The sequence below is a fragment of the Sinocyclocheilus grahami genome, unplaced genomic scaffold (assembly GCF_001515645.1).
Source record: "Sinocyclocheilus grahami isolate Dianchi unplaced genomic scaffold, SAMN03320097.WGS_v1.1 scaffold1477.1, whole genome shotgun sequence".
NCBI classification, from domain to species: Eukaryota; Metazoa; Chordata; class Actinopteri; order Cypriniformes; family Cyprinidae; genus Sinocyclocheilus; species Sinocyclocheilus grahami.
In genome coordinates, this window is record NW_015506656.1 from 177062 (window position 1) to 185830 (window position 8769).

An 8769-nucleotide genomic window follows, 5' to 3' on the forward strand; every position below is an offset into this window, starting at 1 on the left:
CTAACGCTGGTATGGATTTTGAGTCATTTCAGTGATTCGAATCTTTTGAATCATTCACCAAAAAGATTCGTTCGCTGATTCGTTCAGTGACTCTTTCTAATCGTTACGCCAGTAGGTGGCGACACATTTGTCTTTTGATATGAACGATTCATTGAATCATTCTATTAATCGGTTTTGTTCGTTCAAGAGTAAGATATCCCAGTTCATTTATGGCGAGATCCGCAGAGTTCACAATCAAATTGTGTTTTTGTTGATGAAATGCTCCACTTGTATTCAAATGCTTGTGCTAAAATCAGTCTTTGAAGCCATAAAAGTAGCCACACGTTGCAACAATGTATAGTCACTAATGTATGGTAGTGAACAGAATGATTTTTTCGCATAAATGATTTATGACCACTATTCTCTAATCAATATATGGAGTTTGACTGTCATAATCTTTCCTCCTCAGCCTCTCCAGGGATTAAGCAGTGGTTTATTCCCCTCCATTGATCAGCCGAGTGTCCCATAGACCTAGAAACACTCACAGACTTAAAGAAAAGCAGCAGGATGGACAGAACAGAGCTCATCCAGAAGGCGAAGCTGGCCGAGCAGGCTGAGCGCTATGATGATATGGCAACCTGTATGAAGTCAGTGACCGAAGCAGGATCTGAGCTGTCTAACGAGGAGAGAAACCTGCTATCTGTCGCCTATAAGAATGTGGTGGGCGCCCGGAGGTCTGCCTGGAGGGTCATCTCCAGCATCGAGCAGAAGACTGAAGGAAACGACAAGAAACTGCAGATGGTGAAGGAATACCGGGAGAAAGTGGAGTCTGAACTGCGGGATATCTGCAACGATGTGTTGGTGAGTATACATATTCATACAATGTAAAAGAGTAGTGTTACATTTTTAGATCAAATAATTTGCATTGTCAAGCTTATAAAATATAATTTAAGAATTTGACAAAAGATGACATACTTTTTATAAAGTTAGAGGAGTCAAATATTACCTCGTAATGGGAAGGCTACTTTCTGATAACATTTTGGATTATTGATTAGAAGGTGCTCCTAAAATTTTGAACGTGCTCCTAAATTTTTTAAGTTAGGAGCACAAGTGCTCCTAAAAAGAAAAGTAAGCGTCGAGCCCTGGTAATATATTTCTGCCAATGCCCTCAAGTTAAACCAAACTTCTATTTTGACGGGTTGCCGTGAATACCTTTTAGATTTCTGTGTGTGTATGACATGATGATGGTTTTACTCAAATGAAACGGTCAAATGCTGATGAAGTGACTCTCAGAACTCTCACACACACACACACACACAGACACAGACACACACACACACATACACACACTCTCACACTCACACTCACACTCACACTCACTCTCACACTCACTCTCACACTCACTCTCACACTCACTCTCACACTCACTCTCACACTCACTCTCACACTCACTCTCACACTCACTCTCACACTCACTCTCACACTCACTCTCACACTCACTCTCACACTCACTCTCACACTCACTCTCACACTCACTCTCACACTCACTCTCACACTCACTCACACACACACACACTCTCACACACACACTTCAACACTCACACACACACACTCACACTTCAACACACACACACTCATACACTCACACACACTCACTTCAACACTCACTTCAACACTCACTTCAACACACACACACACACACACACTCACACCATCACTCTCACACACACACACACACACACACACTTCAACACACACACTCACACACACACACATACACTCTCACACACTCACTTCAATGCACACACACACTCACACATTCACACACGCACTCACACTCGCGCACTCACACTCGCGCACGCACTCTCGCACGCACGCACTCTCGCACTCACACTCTCTCACACACACACGCACACACTCGCTCACTCACACTCACACACTCACACTTTCTCACACACACACTCACTCGCGCATGCACTCACTCACACTCATGCACACTCATGCACTCTCACACACGCACACTCACTCACACACACGCACACACTCGCTCACTCACACTCACACACTCACTCACACTCACACACTCACACTTTCTCACACACTCACACTCACTCGCGCATGCACTCACTCTCACACTCATGCACTCTCACACACTCACACTCACACACACACACTCTCTCACACACACACTCTCTCTCTCACACACTCTCTCTCTCACACACACACACACGCACACACACACACACACACACTCTCTCTCATCTTCAGACCGTCTGTTGGGTCTCCAGCCTCAGAAGCAATAAGAGCAGCGAGGGCAGAAAGAGAGGCGAGAAAACCCCATTATGACTGGCGGCGTGTGAGAAATGGCCTGGAGCGAAGATAACGATTTCTCAGCGGCATTAACCGCACGTACGTGACATATCCGTCCTGCTGCTCACACTCGGCCGCGGCGGATGCAGGAGCGCTCCGTCCCGTCTGCACTGTGTTTGGATTAGTCTCTGATGGGTCCCTGAAGATCCCCGCAGACGGCCCCATAGATATACACTTTAGCTGCGGAAAGGTCAGGCGTGCGGGACGCAGCAGGCAAACACGCATGAATCACGGGAGACTTGGTGCATGGCGGCGAATGAGTAACCCAGACACCCCATTATTCCCCCTGTTCTCCAGCAGGCCCGGATTCATGCTGGCGCATGCCTTCAGTTCATTAGGAGGAGATCCCATCCGCTTTAATTCCACGGCGCGCTCTGTGTGATCAATACTGCATCAGTGTCAATGAAAATGACAATCGGGCAGTAATTAAGCGGTTAATGTTTGATTCAGATGTCATGATTTGCTCATGAGGAGAGGCCCGTCTGCTTATGTGTGTTTAAAGCAGCGCTTGACTAGCGGATGAAGTCTCTGCGTCTGACGGATCACGCTGATCTGATTTACACGGCCAAACCTGATTACAGCGCTCTGAACGAGAGGAAGAGGAACACAACGCAGACTGAAACTCACACGCTGGACGCTGGAAAGGAATGAGCAGAATCTGCCGTTATGATTTAGATGAAAAGATTCATGATCAGCTTAATGATCAATCAGTGCAAAAACAGGTTCACAGGAAACCTTTCACATTTAGCATGTCTAATTATTTGAAAAGCATAAAACAAGTTTTACAATAATATAAAAACAATAATTTATTCTTACAATAGCCTTATGATTTTTTTTGCTCAGAAATTCTGTGTTGTGTATTTACGTTTTGTTTTAAGGTATAAAACATTCATTTAATCTATCTTTTAAGTAATGAAAATTAAACATTTTATTTTTTGGAAAATAAATGTCATTTAATATTACAATTAAAACACTGAATAAATATTGAATGCTTATTCCTTAAAAATAAGGTTTTAATAATTTTAGTATTAGTAGTAGCAGCCTGTTACGTACATTCTACTCAACAACAGTAATATATTTCTGCCACAATGCCCTCAAGTTAAACCAAACTTTTATTTTGACGGGTTGCCGTGAATACCTTTTAGATTTCTGTGATGATGTGTTCTGTGTGTGTATGACATGATGATAGTTTTACTGAAATGAAACGGTCAAATGCTGATGAAGTGACTCTCAGAGCAGTCGCCGCCCCCCTAATATAATGGCAGGGGAAACACTGACCTAGGATGGCTTGAGGGTGTCTGGCGCTATAGAGAAAATATAATTAAATATTAACTTGACCTTCAAGGGGGGCGGGGGGGGGCAGGCCACCCCCTAATATAATGGTAGGGGAAACACTGTGAATGTCTATCTATCTATCTATCTGCCTACCTACCTAAATATCTATCTGTCCATCCATACATCAATCCATCCAAATATCAATCTGAATATATACTCAAATATTTATTTGAATATCTATCTATCTGAATGTCTATCCATCCGAATATCTATCCATCTACATACCTGCCTGAATATCTATCCATCCATCTATCTATCTATCTATCTATCTATCTATCTATCTATCTATCTATCTATCTATCTATCTATCTATCTATCTATAGCGCGGACGAGAAGCGCACAGCGGAACACGTCAGAGACGCTCTGGAGGAAAGCGCACTTTCACTCTCTGACAGCAGATGGAGCTAAACTGCAGAAATATTAATAATAATAATAATTCATTTAAATGCAGCCGTTACCCCGGAAACCCTGTAAACACAGCAGCTGCACTACTTTCTGTTTCTGAATCGTGTTTAAATGATTTAAACAGCCATTCAGATTTGTATATTTGCTATAATGTTCATCACAGCGCCAAATACTTAAATATTCAGATTTAATAGGCTATTTATTTTCAAACTTTTTTTTAACATTTTAATCTGCCCTACAACATGCCCTAGATATAGTTTGAAAGTGTTTTGATTCTTTATTGTTCGGTCACACTTTACATTAGGGCTTCATTAGTTAACATTAGTTAATTCATTAGTTAACAAACTGCCAATGAAACATTCTGAACATTCATTAATCTCAGGTATTACAATATTTAAAGATGTAATAGGTGATTGTCTTCAGAAATTTTTTTTGTTATGGTTGAAAGTCTCTTCACATCCCGATAGCAATCATTAAGTTAAGTGGTCTAAATGTATTTATATATTCTGTGGAAGGCGTAGGACCAAGAAATGTTCGTCCAATCAAAACGCTCGGTCTGAGTGTTTTAATATGCTTTCCTATCTGCCTGTCAACATATGTATTAGCATACCTCTGCGCACCCTGTTCGAGCAGACAGATACGTCATCAGCGCGTTCACGCACGCTGTGCAGACAGAGCGAGGATGGCAGACAAACATCAACAAGCCCATCTTCCTTCCTGGTATTGTAGTACTTTTACTAACTGTACTATAGGACTGACGAGGACTGGAATTGGGAACCGCTGATGTAGCCTATTGTAATGTTGTCTCTGGTGTTCTGGGCTGAGAGCGTAAATGCGTTCAGGGGGCGTGGCTTTGGACGGCGATTGCAGGGAGGGGGGGACCTTCCGTATACCGTGATAAAAGCTTTAGCAATTAATCGCAACATGAAAATTTGATACCGGCATATCCCTACTATCCATCCATCCATCCATCTGAATATCTATCCATCTATCCGAATATCTATCTATCTATCTATCTATCTATCTATCTATCTGAATATCTATCTATCTATCTATCTATCTATCTGAATATCTATCTATCTATCGATCTATCTGAATATCTATCTATCCATCTATCTATCTGAATATCTATCTGTCTATCTATCCATCATCTATATGAATGTATATCCATCTGAATATCTATCTACATACCTACCTGAATATCTATCTATATGAATGTATATCCATCTGAGTACCTATCTGTATATCCGTCTATCCGAATATCTATCCAAATATATATCTGTATATCTATCTATCCGAATGTCTATCTATCTATCCGAATATCTATCTATCTGAATATCTATCTATCCATCATCTATCTGAATGTATATCCATCTGAATATCTATCTACATACCTACCTGAATATCTATCTATATGAATGTATATCCATCTGAGTACCTATCTGTATATCCGTCTATCCGAATATCTATCCAAATATATATCTGTATATCTATCTATCCGAATGTCTATCTATCTATCCGAATATCTATCTATCTGAATATCTATCTATCCATCATCTATCTGAATGTATATCCATCTGAATATCTATCTACATACCTACCTGAATATCTATCTATATGAATGTATATCCATCTGAGTACCTATCTGTATATCCGTCTATCCGAATATCTATCCAAATATATATCTGAATATCTATCTATCTGAATATCTATCCGAATATCTATCTATATATCCGAATATCTATCTGAATATCTATCTATCTATCTATCTATCCGAATATCTATCTATCTATGTTTCTATCTGAATATCTATCTATCTATCTATCTATGTTTCTATCTGAATATATATCTATCTATCTATCTATCTATCTATCTATCTGAATATCTATCTATCTATCTATCTGAATGTATATCCATCTGAGTACCTATCTGTATATCCATCCATCCGAATATCAATCTGAATATCTATCCAAATATTTATTTGAATATCTATCTATCTGAATGTCTATCCATCCGAATATCTATCCAAATATATATATATATCTGTATGTATGTATGTATATATATCAATCCGAATATCTATTAATCTGAATATCTATCAATCTTAATATATATCTGAATATCTATCCAACCGAGTATCTAACTGAATATCTAAATATTTATCTGTTGGAATATCTATCCATTCATCTATCCATCCCTTCCTCCCTCCCTCAGGCCTAAGAACCTTCAAACATCAAGATTTCTTAAACTTTTTTTTTCAAAACTTTCAAACAAGGCTTTGACAAGCAAACATTCGACGTCTGTCCCAACGAACTGCTTTTCTAGTTAAGGATTACAGAACAGATTAATATCTTAATTTGTGTTTCGAAGATGAACGAAGCTCTTACGGGTTTGAAACGACATGAGGGTGAGTAATTAATGACAGAATTTTAATTTTTGGGTGAACTATCCCTTTAAGACCCAGTTTGACGTGCTGACATTATAAGATCACTTGCTTTGCTCTCTCCAGTCTTGTGAGAAATACGACTACTAGTTCAGTCTGAGAGCCGCATTTGGCTGCTAAACGCTAAAGGACACGATTGACAAGTTAAAGAGCCTCTCGCATGCATCACCAAAATCCTGAAAGAAGACTGCACTCGCTCTCTCTCTCTCTGTCTCTCTCTCTCTGTGCGCTGGGATTTGCCGCATGCACTCGTGGGCTCTTCATCAAGCACTGTAACGAGGCCCAAAAGCTTGGGCTTAATGAATTATTAAATGCGAGTCAATAAAGGATAAATAAGAACAACAAATGCAACCTTTGGGTATTTAATTAGCAGAGGTGGAGTGCTGCATTTCTAATGCGCTCTATGCTAATCGCTTTTGAGATCTCACGCCGACCAGCAGATTTTTGCCCCAGAACGCCGGCGATCCATCAGAGGCTTGTTGATTCGTGTCACCGCTGTCCGACTCATTAATAGTCCGTTAGCACGGTGACCGGAGGGCGTCAGACGGACTCCCAAATCAATGCTCCTAACAGTGAACTGAGAGAGACAGAGTCAGCGATCTGAGGACCAGAGATCAACACTACTAGATTAGCAACTTACTGACGGGGTTTTACCCAGCAGGTGAAAATTGTGCATCTGATTGCTTAGTTAACTAACAGTACTAATGATGCTTGACTTAACATTAACTTAAAGATCAAATACCAATGAGCAACTGTGATGTTTATTCATTCAGAGGCACATGCCACACAACTCACTGAGGTTTGTAGATCTGTGATTTCAGTAAAAATACAGATGGAATCACAAAACAGTCACAAAAATGGAATTTACTATATAACACGGAAATGTCACGGAATTTGTAAAAATAAAATCTATCGCCAGATACACTCACGAGATCTTCACAACAACCTGCCAAAATAAAAGCCTGGTTTAACTTGAAAAAATTATAGCAGGAATACATTATTGTACAGCAGAATGCATTTCTCAAAGTAATAATAATAGTAAAAATTAATCAAATTTATTTTAAGGAATATCACAATTTTTTAACCCAAATTTGTATTTAAACTGCTGTGCAGCACTTTGTTTGCCAAAAATGAGAAAATTAATTTCATTTAACCACATTTTAAAAACGATAAAAAAATTTTTTTAAGTTTCATGCATTCATTTGATTACCAACATTTGTTAAAATTTTTATAAATTATTTTAATTGTTAATTATTTATTAATTAAATTACACATCTTTTTGACTATTACATTTAAATTAAACTATTAATACACAATCCAGAAAAATAAAAAATAAAAAAATAAATAAAAGCTATTTGAGGGGAAAACAGAAGTTGGGAGGAAAAAATAAAACCGAACTTGCAAGGAAAAAATACAAATTTAGGAAAAATTAAATTTAATGTGGAAAAAAATGTAATAGAATTTGTGGAAAAAATAAGAGATTTCATAGGGCCCAAGACTTTGACATGGTGAAACATGGCATGAAATTAAGATTGAAAAAACTTGTTTATAAGCAGAAATTAGGATTTATGAAGACGTACATTCAGACTGAATGACCTTTGACCTGACACTGCTGGTCCACTGACACACACACACACACACACGGCTAATGATGAGCCGCAGCATTAAGATGCTTTTAGCTGCATTAATAATGCTGATGGAGTGTGTGTGTGATTGTGTGCGTTTATATCACACACAAACAAATGTGCTCTGTGAGAGATGTGCCAAATGAAGGGTAAGCAAAGTCAGTTTGCCGTAATTAAAGAGAGTCTTTTAGAGGACAGCGGCATCTGACGGCGTCCATGTGAACGAGAAACACAAACTAATGCCTAAAACACACCTGCCAGAGACAAGAGAAATGAGCACTCTGTGAGTGTGTGAATCTGTGTGTGTGTGTATGTGTGTGTGTGTGTGAGAGAGTGTGTGTGGTGTGTGTGTGTGTGTGAGAAGATCTGGATCTGATTCAGCTCTCTTCTGAACCCTGGTGAACTACATAGGCAGCACACTACTAAGACAGCATACTACCAGAAATAACACTTGTGCCGATTTGGTTTTGCTGGTCATAAATGATCAGCCTTTTAAAACATACATACAATATATATATATATTCACACACACACACACACACATTATATATATAACTGAAATAAAAAAAAGTTTAACATTTTTTATAAAATTAATTGTATTTTAATTTTATT

The 8769-nt window shown here is 38.8% G+C and overlaps 1 pseudogene; it reads left to right on the forward strand.

Moving 5' to 3' along the window:
• Positions 1-426: 426 nt before the first annotated feature.
• LOC107570561 (14-3-3 protein zeta pseudogene) lies at positions 427-898 on the forward strand (annotated as a pseudogene).
• Positions 899-8769: the final 7871 nt, after the last annotated feature.